This window comes from Triticum urartu, chromosome 2A (assembly GCF_056163025.1).
Source record: "Triticum urartu cultivar PI428250 chromosome 2A, HENAU_Tu73, whole genome shotgun sequence".
Taxonomy (NCBI): Eukaryota; Viridiplantae; Streptophyta; class Magnoliopsida; order Poales; family Poaceae; genus Triticum; species Triticum urartu.
In genome coordinates this window covers 38564405-38581082 of record NC_141874.1, presented here as the reverse complement: position 1 = coordinate 38581082, position 16678 = coordinate 38564405, and the positions used below count along the sequence as shown (strand labels likewise).

Genomic DNA, 16678 nt, shown 5'->3' with positions numbered 1-16678 from the left:
CTTCTCGTGTGTGTCCGCGCAATTTGTTTGGAGCTGCTTTCGCTAGGCGGTGGGCGGAAATTGGTGCCACAGCAACTTCCCTGACCTATATTCAGAACTCCAGTCCTCCCCCTTGGCGTCTCGCCACATTAGGTGGCTTGAGATTTGGTGCCACGCTATCTTCAAACTCTCTGGTTTCTTGCAGCTTTGGTGGCCGCTTAGCCGCCCTGAGGACCGTGACGCCATCTCTGCCTTCATCGCCGACCTCCGCTCGATGGCCGTCCGTCTGTCTCTGCCGCCCCCGCCACCTCTGCCGGAGCCCAGTTAGTCGCATGTGTGGCTCCTTGGTTCCTATGTTGTTTTTCTTTTTGTTTCTTTGGGCTTGTTGAGCTGTGCCTCAGCAGAATCTTCGTACTTGTGTGTGAGACTTGGGTGCGTGTGTTTAAACTAGTCCTTGTATATGTGCTCTTTAATGGTTTGCTTTATTTATAAAGCGGGACGAAAGCCTTTTTTGGTATGATACTCCCTCCGTTCCAAAATAAGTGTCTCAACTTTGTACTAACTTTAGTACAAATTTACACTAAGTTTGAGACACTTATTTTGGGACGGAGGAAGTATTTACCTTCTCAAAATTCTGCAATTGATGTGCTAATTCTGCAATCAGCACTGGTATGGTTGTGCTCCTCCATACAATCTGTGGTTGAGAATCTATCTTAGTTTGATGATTACAAATTATTGCTAGAGATTATAGGTATGTCTTGCTCTGAATGCCTGAATCCGCCGTGCTGTCGACCACAACTCCGCTGTGTTTGTTTAGTGTATGATATATAATATCGTTGTAAGACTGCAACTGTTGTACCAGTACCTCATGGAATCTTCAAAAATATATTTGAATGCAGCGCTAATATTGCAGCAGTAGGTGGCTGCGTTTGTGCTTCTCCTCACAATTTGTGATCTGGGAACGAACTGAACCGTTGGTGCCAAAACAAGAGAACAGTGTATCATCAGTCACGGTGCTTAGATTTGTTTTATATCTATACAAAATAATAAATGAACTATTGCTTCTGGTGTTACTTCAGGAAAATTGCCCCAAAATTTGCAAAATATTATCCATCAATGCCACTTATAAGTGAAAAACGTTTCACACAGGCGAATCCCCCTATGCTGCGCTCTGGCGCTGGGACAAGATGCAGTGCGCCCGTTTGGGCTTGCCCATGCTCGGCGGACTATTTTTAAGTTTCTTTTTTATTTTCGTTTTTTCTCCTTTAAATAATTCGGGACCACAAAAAAGTTCCGAATTTTTTTTAAAAATTATAATTTTAAAAAAATGTTCACAATTTTGTTAAAAACTGTTTGCTTATTCAAAATAATGTTCAAAATTTTGAAAACAATTTTTTAGGAAATCAAAATATGTTCACATTTTTTAAAAGTTCGTGTATTAAAAAGTGTTAACGAAATTGAACAAAATTTCTCCAATTCAAAAAATATTCATGAATGGAGAAATATCCTAAAAATTCAAAAACTGTCCGTGACTTACAAAATAGTTTATTCATGCATAAAATGTTCACTGATTCAGAAAATGATCACGCATTTTAAAAAATGTTCGTTAAATCAAAACATTGTTCGTGAATTTCAAATTTTGGTCCACAAATTTCCAAAAAAATGTTTGCCGATTAAAGAAAATTGTTTAAAAAAATGTTTGCAAATAGTATAAAATGTTCATGAATTCAGATAATGTTCTTTATTTTAGAAAATGTTCTTTATTTTAGAAAATGTTTGAAAATTTGTAAGTGTTCATGAATTTTGAAAAATATTCATGATTTCAAATATGTGCACGAGTTTAAAAAAATGTTTATGATTTCACAAAATTGAGAGTGATAGTGTATCTCGGTGGTGCGGCAAAATATGGTCATGGCCGTTGGAGATTATGATTTTTTTTCTCGTTGCAGTGCACTGACCGTTTTGCTAGTATCTAATAAAACCGGAGCTAAGTTTTTTTGTTTGTGGGAAATGTAGGTAGCATGTTTAATCGCTAACCGCCTGATGACAGGGAGTATGGTTGATTACGAAGAGATATTAATCAAATCTCAGGTTGTGGAAGCAAGTGATGATTATGTTCCTTCCCATTAAAGTAGAGGTCCCTGTGGGGCTGTACTAGTAAATTAGTACTCCCTCTGTTCACTTTTATAAGGCCTTGGAGACATTTCAGACAAAGTACAAATTAGCTCATTTTCAGTTGTTTGAAATGACTTATAAAGGTGAACGGAGGGAGTACTTCCTCTGTAAAGAAATATAAGAGCGTTAGTGATCGAAACACTTTTATATTTCTTTACGATGGAGTATCAAACAGACTATCATAATATGTAAACTGTACAATTTAGACTTCAGGCATGCGATTACAATTTGAACTGCCAAAACATATTATATTTAGGAACAGAGGTAGTACACGTTGACAGGCTCAACATGGTCTGTGACCAGTTTCTTCTGTGCCTTCATCAATTTAACATTTTTTTGCGGGGCCATCAATTTAACATTGGTATTGGTACTATGGAAACTAGATGGTGTGATCGATTACACACGGATGGCATGAAAGGGGTGTTGATACCCTTATAAAAGGGCTTCAATTCTAGAGGATTGACTAATTTGTTGCTACGGGACATGTTTGAGTGATTCAATAGCACTGCATTTTCGTGCCAAGTATATGCAAGATGAGACATTAGAAGAATAGTGAATAAGCACGGCTGTGAACTGCTCCATGTATTTCTATGGAGATCACCTCATGGTAGCGATATATGTCTTGGCGAACCACCAACCCAACCACGATGTAGCCACCATCACTCATCGTGTTTCACAATGGTAGCTGGTAACACCCAGACGTACACCATGAATATATGATCTCCATATTAATCAACACTCAAGGTCGGTCCTGGCATTCCAGAGGCCCTTGTGCGAACTGAGAAAATGGGCCCTTAAACTATATAATAGACAAAAAAACTTCAATGTACAGCGAAAAGTCATTATAAAAGCAAGCGTCAATTTCATTAGCAAATATGGTCTTAATACACCATGGTCCACGGATATATCAAATGATTACAAGATTAGGATACACGCTCCAACAACCCACAAGTCTTGTATGAACTCTTAACTAAATTGTTCTCAATTCTTGATCCAACACGACAGAAGCTACAACTCCAGCTCTACCAGTCCATCCACAAATGTGCATCACCAAACATCAGGAGCCACCTGAAAAATACACAAAAAAGAAGTGAATGGCATACTCAAGAGAAGCGACACCTTCGAGCATTTTTAGAGGCAAAATCACTAATAATAGTGTCAAGATCAATGTTGTCCAACATATCTTTCTCAATACAGCACATGGCCAAGCCATTCAATCTCTCTTGTGACATAGTTGATCTCAAATAGTTCTTTAGTAATTTTAGTTTTGAAAAACTTCTTTCAGCAGATGCTACAGTAACAGGAACAGTTAAGAGGATTCGATAAGCAATGGACACATTTTGATAGCAATCTGCAGCTCTAACAAAATCAAAAATCTCATCTGCTGACATTAATCTATTTGGTAAAGTCATTTGAAGCACTCTTAATTCAGAACAGAAATCATCTGAATTAACATCTGACGAGCTAACATGAGAATACGTATTTGAAAATTTAGTGCAACATTCTCTAAGTTCTTTATCATCCAAAGACTTCAATTTTTTGGAGTTGAACAAGAAACCAAATATACTTTCAAATGACTTCAAATCCTCAAATCTTTTGGTTAGTGAAGCAATCGCTACATCTATCATGACTAGAAAATATTTAACTCTAAAGGACTCCTCCTCAGCTGCTTGCGCTTCTGCATTTATTACATTTTCTTCATCATCATTATTTTCATCAAAATGTATTTTTCTCATAACACGACGTTTTGTCAGAAATCTAGGTTCAATATCCATGGCAGATGCAATAGATTTTGCAATATTTAAACTAGATGTAGAGCCATCAGTTCTGTACTTCTGAAAAAATAAGATTGCACCTTCAATTTGCTTAAGGGTAATGTCAATGCAAACAAATTTAGACTGCAACTTCTTACTTATAGTGTTTATGGTAAATAAAACGTCATGCCAAATGACCATACCAAGTAAAAAATTCAAAATTCTTAAGTGCAGTAACCAAAGAATGTGCATCGCTCTTAGTTTTTGGGTCATCACTAGAAGTTCTTTCCAATGTATAAATTCGTTGCACAACTCCGAAGAAGGTAATAGCTTTGCTACATGATTTTGCCATGTCACAAAGTGTAAGATTGAGGCTATGACAGGAACATGGCATGTACAATGCTCTAGGATTTATTTCAAGCAAACGTGTTTTAGCACCTTGATGTTTTCCTTTCATGTTAGAACCATTATCGTAGCCTTGACCTCTAACATCATTAACATTCAAATCAAGAGATTTAAGGGCACCTACTAACTCATTGAAGAGTCCTAGTCCAGATGTATCATCCACCTTCAAGAACTCCAGAAAATACTCTTCTATTTTTGTAGTGTTACTTGACATGTTTACACACCTCACAATTAGAGTCATTTGTTCTTGATGGCTTACATCAGGGGTACAGTCTAGAATTACAGAGAAATATTTGGCATCCTTAATTATACTTATGATAGTGTTTTTAACACCTTGTGCAAGAATATCAATCAGCTCATTTTGAATCTTATGGCCAAGATAGTGATGATGAATTTCACTATTTTGAATACGCCTAATATGGTCCTGCATTATAGGATCAAATTCTGCCATCATTTCTATTATTCCCAAAAAGTTACCATTGTTATCTTGATAAAGTTTCTCATTCGATCCTCGAAAAGCCAAATTATGTTTAGCAAGAAACTTCACAGTAGCAACAATTCTTATTAAAACTTGTCTCCATCGCCCTTTTTCTTTTGCAATTTCTTGCTGCAATTCTTTGTCAATTGTTTGATTTTTATTTAGTCTCAGCCTTACCCCATTCCAAGTATTCATGTTAGTGATATGCTCAATACTATTCTCATGAACTTTGAGCCTCTGGCTAAGATGTTGCCAATCACTTAGTCCCTGGGATGCTAACATACTTTTGTTACCTTCCGATTTAAACAATTTGCAGCAAAAACAGTAAACTTTATTCGCATCCTTAGAGTACACCAACCATTTCCTATCACTAACCTCCCCATTACTTAGATTTCTTGAGTAGTAGGCATTTGAAAAATGTCTACCGTTATCATCTGGATGATACACAAGATTTAAATCCCTTGTAGGCCCTTTCTCTATTAGAATGTCTCTTGATTTATTGTCAAGAATTTCTCAAGTTCTAGGGTCATAAATATCTAAACTAGAAGATTTGTGTTCATCTTCTTTAGGATTTTCAGTATCAGAAACATTCTCATGGCCACCCAAATTTGTAGAATCGTCGATGTCAACATTTTCCTCCACTAAGTTTGCATCAGATTGTTCTTCTTCAACACTATGAACAACTAATACATCTGGATTCTCGGCAGTGGATTTTTGTAAAACGAATTTACGAATAGCACCCTTTTGAGTTCCAATGAATACATCTACAAGTTTCTTCTTTTTCCTTTTCGCACAACCAGATAAATGCTTTTTCGGCAACATGGTTACAGAAAAATGGAGAGATAACACCTGAAATCTTGTCTTCTTGAATCCTGTTCTTGGTCTCTTGGAGTAAATATAAGAAATCCCAGTATCCACCGCTGCTCTACACTGCTCTAGATTGCCATGGCCGGTTCTAGAATCAAGCAGGTTAAACATCAGCACATGAATCCATCATAAATAGAAAATAGACAAGGGGAAAAATTGAGATGCAAAAAGGGGGGGAATTGAGATGCAAAAAATTAGGAGGACGTGCCTGGACTCCACGTCTCCACTCTCCACCGCCGGACAGTCGGATCCTGACCGGCTCGCCTCTGTGGATTCGTGTTCCTACCAGGGCACAGGGTGTGTCGCCGCTGGCCGGCTCGCCTCCGTGGATCCGTTCGCCGGTGCCCTTGGGGTATTTGTAGGATGCAAAGAAACCCAAGTGTGATACTAACGGAAAATTCATTAATTAGCTTGGGTAGTTTGGCTCGTGGCCTCTTAGGAACTCGGGCAAGGGGCAATGAATTGGATTTGGGGAAGAGGAAGAAGATGAGAATGGGAAGGAGTCGAGCCAGAGTTAAGGAGACGACTGGTTTGCGGTTGGCGGCGTGTTTCTGGGGGACTGGGAGAGACGGCGTGGCTGCTCGCTTCTTCATGGGCTGGGCTATTTCGCTTGCGTACTAGTACTATTTTTTTTGAATATACTGTATATACTATACATGCACAGGGTATGGGCCCCTACTCGGGCTGGGCCCTAGGCCATCGCACTCGCCGCCATGGCCCAGGGCCGGCCCTGTCAACACTGCAAAACTAGATCTATATCTACTCAAGACAATGGCCGAGCTATGTAGGATCCTGGGGGCTCCCCCCCCCCCCCCCCCCAACATGGAACAAACTTGTGAAGAAAACAAAATGTGAGGGCTTAGTTGAGAACTTTTTTAGCTTTTGCCCCCTCCCCCAAACACATGTATTTTCCATTTTGCCCTCCAACAGATGTTGTCTAGCTCCGCCACTGACTCAAGAGTGTACGCTCTCCTCACACAACAAAAGAGTCTATGCTCTGACACAATATCATATTCGGAAAGCACATCACTAGTAGTCTTGAACTTGTAGTGAATTAAAATAATATAATTCTTAGTCTTGTTTGTTTGCCTAATTTTCTTAGTTATTATTAAAGCTTGGTTTTGTCTGAACCTGTAATTAGCTCTTTGGGAAGTATCCAAACAAACAATTTTTGCAAAAATCATCTGAACTTGTTGGGGGCATGTGATGAATGTCCCGGCTAGTACCATTGCGAGTTTAAGATATATTTTCATCCCATGTTACCAAATATTGTGGTCCATCTTCCGGTTCACCTGTCACATACGTCACACACGTATGGTGCTCGGTGCTTCCAGGTTAGAACGACTGAACCGGTACCCTTGCGTCGCCCCACGCCTCCAGGCTCCACCCTCCACCCGATCGCTCGCCGCCACCTGAGGTAGGCTCCGGCCAAATCTGAGCCACGGTCAAGGAAAGTGGCGGCGGGGTTGTGCTACTCCGTCTTGGTGGAAGGGGTTGAGGGCCATGGACTTGGAGCGGTGGCTCCGTCCGTTCTTGTGCTGCTCCCTCATGGTGGAGGGCCTTGGATCTGGGGCGGTGGCCCCGTGTGGCCTCCCTGGCCGATGGAGCGGCGGGGCTGGCGGGTGCCGGGGGTCGGCTTGGGTGGTTGGCAATCTACCGGCGGGTTGGTGCCATGGCTAGCAGCCCCGGAGGCCGATGGCTCCGATCTTTCCTCTACCTTCATTCCCTACTAAGTGCACTACGTCTCACCGAACATGTCCACGCTGATGCTAGCCGGTCACCGGGCTGGGGCGAAGCGGGTGGTGGACATCAAGATCGAGCAAGGTTGTCAGAATCGCGATTCTGTTATACGATTCTACGACTTTATGATCCAAACTAACCCCTATGATTCTACGATTTTAGTTCTTAGAATCTATGTTTCTACGATCCTGATAGTGGAGATTCTACGATTTGCGATCCTACCATCAAAGCTCCGATCCATTTCAAAATCGCGATTCTGACAACTTTAAGATCGAGATAACTCCCTGGTTAGCTCCGGCCAGCCGCGACGATGACGACGCCCGATAGCGCCTGTCTTTTTCCTGGAGACGACATTCGGCTCTGCCATGCCTCTTCCCACGTCATTGCTTCTCGGGTGAAAACCCTAACTGTGGTAGGCTGCAATGGCACTCAAGGCGCCGTGTCCTTCGAAGGTGTCGCCGTTAGAGCTATGTGGTGGTGGGTGCCTTTTGGGTTCATTGGCACGTGCAGGTGGCGTGCCCCTCCTCCTCTAGCGGGCATCTACTCTGGGGGAAACCCTAGATATGGGTCTCCTGGATCGGATGATGACAGAGACTTTGGTGCTGTTTTCCCTCCTTAGGGCATTGTTTTGGAGCAGATACTAACTGGAGGGGTCAACAGGTGGAGCCGTGTCACATCTACCGCATTGAAGACGGTGGGTCTCGACGGCGTGGCGCAGTGGAGCCTCAGTGTTAGACAGGGGTTGATGGACACAAGCAAGCTGGTGGTAGTGTCTGACATCTTGGTGATGTCGACGACAGTTGGGTCTGACAATGTCAATGCGATGATCCCTCCTGAAGATGGGACGGTGAAAGATGGCGTCGGCGGATCCTAGAGCATGAGCATGCGGTGCGCGCTGTCGGTCGCATAGACTGGTTGGTGCTCTCGGCTTGCCATGAGGCGGCTTCTTGAGGCCATTGGATTAGATGCTGTGTGTTGGTGCTGTCAGGGCACATCATCATACTTGTAGGTGTAGCAACTTTGTTTCCTCGAAGGTGGCTTTGGATTGATCTTTGTATTTATTTTGTTAGATTTCGTTGAATAACATAATAAAGATGGGTTGATCCTCCTTTTCGAAAAGAAAAAAAGTCTTCCGGTTCACCTAGAGAGAGCAAAGATGATCAGGCCAGTGTTCCTATGTAGCATGTGTCCATATGAGAGCTCGATTGGCATGTGTGTATCTTCTTAATGCGACAATGAGATTAATGAAAACTTTATAATCATTATAGGTGATACTTGATTCAAATTATTCTCACTGTATTCGTTGGCACCTGTTAATCAACCCAGAGTCTCGCCAAGTGGGTACAAAAATCAGATTTTCTTCCTCGTCCACAACGTCTCCTCTCAGCTTGCTCTCCCCCCACCCCTCGGCGTCGCCGGCCCCTGTGCCGACGGCGCGGCCGTGCCTCCGCCGCCCGGCTGAGTTCTCCACCGGCCCCGACATGCTCCCGGTTTCCATGTCTCCTCGCAGCCCCGCCTCCTCGGAGAGGGTTGCCCTCTCGGACATGGGGTCCGCCCTCGGATCCCCGGCTCCGTCGTTCGTCGATGTGGTCTGCTCTGGGCATTCAAGGCATGCGTCGCCGGCCTCGCCTCGCACTGCCTCACCCCTCAGGCCTGACCCGCCTGCGCCGCCTGCCCCGTCGCGGCCGCGCATTCAATCCATTGTGGTGGTGGGTGAGGGCGGTCGTGGACCCGCCGGGCCAGGCAGGCCTGCGGCCTCACGGGCGACCGTTTCACAGGATTGGCAAGTGGTCTGACGCAAGGGCAAGAAAGGGACGCTGCTCCGACCCGCCAATGGCACCGACGCCATTACTGCTCCGCCCACCTCAACCACCGCCGGCCGCGACATTCATGCCAGCTCCACCTATAAGGCCGACCTCCACGGTAGATGCTTCCGGTGTCTCAGCTCCTCTCACAGGGTTGCTTCCTGCCACAGTGAAATCCGGTGCATCCACGGCCTCGTCCTTGGCCATACCACCCACCACTACCCATCTCGCCACCTTCCTCGCGTTCCGCTCTCCACCCTCGACGAGCCGCGCCGCCGCCCCCCTCCCCCGCGGCTGCCGGTCCTCTCCCGCATCGCTTTCCCGCAAGGCCACCCTAACCACGGCCGCGCTCCTGTCCTTTCTCGGTTGGTCTTCCCACCGCCACCGTCGCCGCCTCCGTCTCGACCAACCGTGCCAGCTCCTACAGCTACCCCTACACCTACGCCTACCATGTGTTGGAAATATGCCCTAGAGGCAATAATAAATTAGTTATTATTATATTTCCTTGTTCATGATAATCGTTTATTATCCATGCTATAATTGTATTGATAGGAAACTCAGATACATGTGTGGATACATAGACAACACCATGTCCCTAGTAAGCCTCTAGTTGACTAGCTCGTTGATCAATAGATGGTTACGGTTTCCTAACCATGGACATTGGATGTCGTTGATAACGGGATCACATCATTAGGAGAATGATGTGATGGACAAGACCCAATCCTAAGCATAGCACTAGATCGTGTAGTTCATATGCTATAGCTTTTCTAATGTCAAGTATCATTTCCTTAGACCATGAGATTGTGCAACTCCCGGATACCGTAGGAATGCTTTGGGTGTATCAAACGTCACAACGTAACTGGGTGACTATAAAGGTGCATTACAGGTATCTCCGAAAGTGTCTCTTGGGTTGGCACGAATCGAGACTGGGATTTGTCACTCCGTGTAAGCGGAGAGGTATCTCTGGGCCCACTCGGTAGGACATCATCATATGCGCAATGTGACCAAAGAGTTGATCACGGGATGATGTGTTACGGAATGAGTAAAGAGACTTGCCGGTAACGAGATTGAACAAGGTATAGGGATACCGACGATCGAATCTCGGGCAGGTACAATACCGCTAGACAAAGGGAATTGTATACGGGATTGATTGAGTCCTTGAAATCGTGGTTCATCCGATGAGATCATCGTGGAACATGTGGGAGCCATCATGGGTATCCAGATCCCGCTGTTGGTTATTGACCGGAGAACGTCTCGGTCATGTCTGCATGTGTCCCGAACCCGTAGGGTCTACACACTTAAGGTTCGATGACGCTAGGGTTATAAAGGAAGCTTGTATGTGGTTACCGAATGTTGTTCGGAGTCCCGGATGAGATCCTGGACGTCACGAGGAGTTCCGGAATGGTCCGGAGGTAAAGATTTATATGTAGGAAGTCCTGTTTCGGCCATCGGGACAAGTTTCGGGGTCATCGGTATTGTACCGGGACCACCGGAAGGGTCCCGGGGGCCCACCGGGTGGGACCACCTACCCCGGGGGGGCACATGGGCTGTAGGGGGTGCGCCTTGGCCTACATGGGCCAAGGGCACCAGCCCCAAGAGGCCCATGCACCTGGGGAAACCCTAAAGGAAGAGTCCCAGCAGGGGAAGGCACCTCCTAGGTGCCTTGGGGGGGAGGACTCCTCCCCTGGCCGCCGCCCCCTTGGAGATTGGATCTCCTAGGGGCTGGCGCATCCCCCCTTGGGATCCCTATATATAGTGGGGTAGGAGGGCCTCTCAAACACACCTTTGCCTTTGGTGCAGCCCCTCCCTCTCTCCCAAGTTCTTCTCCTCTTCTGCGGTGCTTGGCGAAGCCCTGCAGGATTGCCACGCTCCTCCATCACCACCACGCCGTTGTGCTGCTGATGGATGGAGTCTTCCTCAACCTCTCCCTCTCTCCTTGCTGGATCAAGGCATGGGAGACGTCACCGAGCTGTACGTGTGTTGAACGCGGAGGTGCTGTCCGTTCGGCACTAGGATCATCGGTGATTTGAATCACGACGAGTACGACTCCATCAACCCCGTTCACTTGAACGCTTCCGCTTAGCGATCTACAAGGGTATGTAGATGCACTCTCCTTCCCCTCGTTGCTAGTCTCTCCATAGATAGATCTTGGTGACACGTAGGAAAATTTTGAATTTCTGCTACGTTCCCCAACAGTGGCATCATGAGCTAGGTCTATTGCGTAGATTCTATGCACGAGTAGAACACAAAGTAGTTGTGGGCGTTGATTTTGTTCAATATGCTTGCCATTACTAGTCTTATCTTGATTCGGCGGCATCGTGGGATGAAGCGGCCCGGACCGACCTTACACGTACTCTTACGTGAGACAGGTTCCACCGACTGACATGCACTAGTTGCATAAGGTGGCTAGCGGGTGTCTGTCTCTCCTACTTTAGTCGGATCGGATTCGATGAAAAGGGTCCTTATGAAGGGTAAATAGCAATTGGCATATCACGTTGTGGTTTTGCGTAGGTAAGAAACGTTCTTGCTAGAAACCCATAGCAGCCACGTAAAACATGCAAACAACAATTAGAGGACGTCTAACTTGTTTTTGCAGGGTATGATATGTGATGTGATATGGCCAAAAGGATGTGATGAATGATATATGTGATGTATGAGATTGATCATGTTCTTGTCAAGGGAATCACGACTTGCATGTCGATGACGAGACAACTTCAAGAAGACACGATGATGGAGATCATGATGATGGAGATCATGGTGTCATGCCGGTGACAAGATGATCATGGAGCCCCAAGATGGAGATCAAAGGAGCTATATGATATTGGCCATATCATGTCACCATTATTTGATTGCATGTGATGTTTATCATGTTTATACATCTTATTTGCTTAGAACGACGGTAGTAAATAAGATGATCCCTCATTAAAATTTCAAGAAGTGTTCTCCCCTAACTGTGCACCGTTGCTACAGTTCGTCGTTTCTAAGCACGCCGTGATGATCGGGTGTGATGGATCCTTACGTTCACATACAACGGGTGTAAGACAGTTTTACACATGCAAAAACACTTAGGGTTAACTTGACGAGCCTAGCATGTGCATAGACATGGCCTCGGAACACAGAAGACTGAAAGGTCGAGCATGAGTCGTATAGAAGATACGATCAACATGAAGATGTTCACCGACGTTGACTAGTCCGTCTCACGTGATGATCGGACGCGGCCTAGTTGACTCGGATCATGTAATCACTTAGATGACTAGAGGGATGTCTATCTAAGTGGGAGTTCATAAGATGAACTTAATTATCTTGAACATAGTCAAAAGGATTTTGCAAATTATGTCGTAGCTCGCGCTTTAGTTCTACTGTTTAGTTATGTTCCTAGAGAAAAATTAGTTGAAAGTTGATAATAGCAATTATGCGGACTAGGTCCGTAAACTGAGCATTGTCCTCATTGCTTCATAGAAGGCTTATGTCCTTAATGCACCGCTCAGTGTGCTGAACCTCGAACGTTGTCTGTGGATGTTGCGAACATCTGACATACATGTTTTGATAACTACATGATAGTTCAGTTAAACGGTATAGAGTTGAGGCACCAAAGACGTTTTGGAAACATCGCAAAACATATGAGATGTTTTGAGGGCTGAAATTGGGATTTCAGGCTCGTGTCCACGTCAAGAGGTATAAGACCTCCGACGATTTTCTTAGCCTACAAACTAAGGAGAAAAGCTCAATTGTTGAGCTTGTGCTCAGATTGTCTGAGTACAACAATCACTTGAATCAAGTGGGAGTTAATCTTCCAGATGAGATAGTGATGTTTCTCCGAAGTCATTACCACCAAGCTGCTAGAGCTTCGTGATGAACTATAATATATCAGGGACATATATGATGATCCTTGAGATATTCGCGATGCTTGACACCACAAAAGTAGAAATCAAGAAGGAGCATCAATCGTTGATGGTTGGTGAAACCACTAGTTTCAAGAAGGGCAAGGGAACAAAGGGATACTTCATGAAACGGCAATTCAGCTGCTGCTCTAGTGAAGAAACCCAAGGTTGAACCCAAACCCGAGACTGAGTGCTTCTGTAATAAGGGGAACAACCACTGGAGCAGAATTACCCTAGATACTTGGTAGATGAGAAGGCTGGCAAGGTCGATAGAAGTATATTGGATATACATTGTGTTGATGTGTACTTTACTAGTACTCCTAGTAGCACCAGGGTATTAGATACCGGTTCGGTTGCTAAAGGTTAGTAACTCGAAATAAAAGCTACGGAATAAACGGAGACTAGCTAAAGGTGAGCTGACGATATGTGTTGGAAGTGTTTCCAATGTTTGATATGATCAAGCATCGCACGCTCCCTCTACCATCGAGATTGGTGTTTGCGTTGAGCATAGACATGATTGGATTATGTCTATCGCAATGCTGTTATTCATTTAAAGAGAATAATAGTTACTCTGTTTATTTGAATAATACCTTCAATGGTCTTGCACCTAAGATGAATGGTTTATTGAATCTCGATCGTAGTGATACACATGTTCATGCCAAAAGATAGTAATGATAGTACCACCTACTTGTGGCACTGCCACGTAAGTCATATCGGTATAAAACGCATGAAAGAAGCTCCATGTTGATGGATCTTTGGGCTCACTCGTTTTTGAAAAGTTTGAGGCATGCGAACCATGTCTATTGGTGTATATGCATGAAGAAACTCCATGCAAATGGACCGTTTGAACTCACTTGATTTTGAATCACTTGAGACATGCAAATCATACCATATGGGCAAGATGACTGAAAGCCTCGTTTTCAGTAAAATGGAACTAGAAAGCAACTTGTTGGAAGTAATACATTTTGATGTGTGCGGTTCAATGAGTGCTGAGGCATGTAGTGGATATCGTTATGTTCTTACTTCACAGATGATTTGAGTAGATGTTGAGTATATTTACTTGATGAATCACGAGTCTGAATTATTGAAAGGTTCAAGTAATTTCAGGGTGAAGTTGAAAGATCGTCGTGACAAGAGGATAAAAGATCTATGATATGATCATAGAGATGAATATCTGAATTACGAGTTTGGCACAGAATTAAGACATTGTGGAAATTGTTTCACAACTAATACAGCCTGGAACACCATAGTGTGATGGTGTGTTCGAACATCATAACTGCACCCTATTGGATATGATGCATACCATGATGTCTCTTATCGAATTACCACAATAGTTTATGGGTTAGGCATTAGAGACAACCACATTCACTTTAAATAGGGCATCACGTAATTCCGATGAGATGACACCGTATGAACTATGGTTTAGAGAAACCTAAGCTGTCATTTCTTAAAAGTTTGGGACTGCGACGCTTATGTGAAATAGTTTCAGGCTGATAAGCTCAAACCTAAAGCGGATAAATGCATCTTCATAGGACACCCAAAACAGTTGGGTATACCTCCTGTCTCAGATCCTAAAGCAATAAGGGATTGTTTCTAGAATCGGGTCCTTTCTCGAGGAAAAGTTTCTCTCGAAAGAATTGAGTGGGAGGATGGTGGAGACTTGATGAGGTTATTGAACCGTCACTTCAACTAGTGTATAGAAGGGCACAAAGAGTTGTTCCTATGGCACCTACACCAATTGAAGTGGAAGCTTATGATATTGATCATGAGACTTCGGATCAAGTCACTCCCAAACCTCGTGGGATGACAAGGATGCGTACTACTTCAGAGTGGTACGTAATCCTGTCTTGGAAGTCATGTTGCTAGACAACAATGAACCTACGAGCTATGGAGAAGCGATGGTGGGCCTGGATTCTGATAAATGGCTTGAGGCCATATAATCCGAGAGAGGATCCATGTATGAAAACAAAGTGTAGACTTTGGAAGAACTACTTGATGGTCGTAAGGCTGTTAGGTACATATGGATTTTAAAAGGAAGACGGACAATGATGGTAAATGTCACCATTAAGAAAGCTCGACTTGTCGTTAAGATGTTTTCTGACAAGTTCAAGGAGTTGACTACGGTGAGATTTTCTCACTCATAGCGATGCTAAGAGTCTGTTAGAATTATGTTAGCGATCACTGCATTATTTATGAAATCTTGCAGATAGGATGTCAAAACATTGTTTCCTCGACGATTTTTGAGGAAAAGTTGTATGTGATACAACCGGAAGGTTTTGTCAATCCTAAAAGATGCTAATAAGTATGCAAAGCTCCAGCAATCCTTCTGAGGACTGGAGTAAGCATCTCGGAGTAGGAATGTATGATTTGATGAGATGATCAAAGATTTTGGGTGTATACAAAGTTTATGAGAAACTGGTATTTCCAAAGAAGTGAGTGGGAGCACTATAGAATTTCTGATGAGTATATGTTGTTGACATATTGATGATCAGAAATGACGTAGAATTTCTGGAAAGCATATAGGGTTATTTGGAAAGTGTTTTTCAATGGAAAGCCTGGATTAAGCTACTTGAGCATTGAGCATCAATATCTATAAGGATAGATCAAAACGCTTAATAGTACTTTCAAATGAGCACATGCCTTGACGTGATCTTGAAGGTGTTCAAGATGGATCAGTCAAAGAAGGAGTTCTTGCCTGAGTTGTAAGGTATGAAGTTAAGACTTAAAGCTCGACCGCGGCAAAATAGAGAGATAGGACGAAGGTCGTCCCCTATGCTTAAGACGTAGGCTCTACAGTATGCTATGCTGTGTACCGCACCTGAAGTGGGCCTTGCCATGAGTCAGTCAAGGGGTACAAGAGTGATCCAAGAATGGATCACGGGACAGCGGTCAAAGTTATCCTTAGTAACTAGTGGACTAAGGAATTTTCTCGATTATGGAGGTGGTAAAAGAGTTCGTCGTAAAGAGTTACGTCGATGCAAGCTTAACACCTATCCGGATAGCTCTGAGTAGAGATACCGGATACATATAATGGAGCAACAATTTAGAATAGCTCCAAGTAGAACAGTTATTTGGATTAGCTCCAAATAGAACGTGGTAGCTACATCATAGAGATTTGTAAAGCACACACGAATCTGAAAGGTTCAGACCCGTTGAGTAAAACCTCTCTCACAAGCAACATGATCAAACCCAGAACTCTTTGGGTGTTAGTCACATGGCGATGTGACCTGTGAGTGTTAATCACATGGCGATGTGAACTAGATTATTGACTCTAGTGCAAGTGGGAGACTGTTGGAAATATTCCCTAGAGGCAATAACAAATTAGTTATTATTATATTTCCTTGTTCATGATAATCGTTTATTATCCATGCTATAATTGTATTGATAGGAAACTCAGATACATGTGTGGATACATAGACAACACCATGTCCCTAGTAAGCCTCTAGTTGACTAGCTCGTTGATCAATCGATGGTTACGGTTTCCTAACCATGGACATTGGATGTCGTTGATAACGGGATCACATCATTAGGATAATGATGTGATGGACAAGACCCAATCCTAAGCATAGCACTAGATCGTGTAGTTCATATGCT

The 16678-nt window shown here is 43.8% G+C and overlaps 1 pseudogene; it reads right to left on the bottom strand.

The window, feature by feature from the left end:
* Nucleotides 1–3906: 3906 nt before the first annotated feature.
* Nucleotides 3907–5732, bottom strand: LOC125534834 (uncharacterized; annotated as a pseudogene).
* Nucleotides 5733–16678: the final 10946 nt, after the last annotated feature.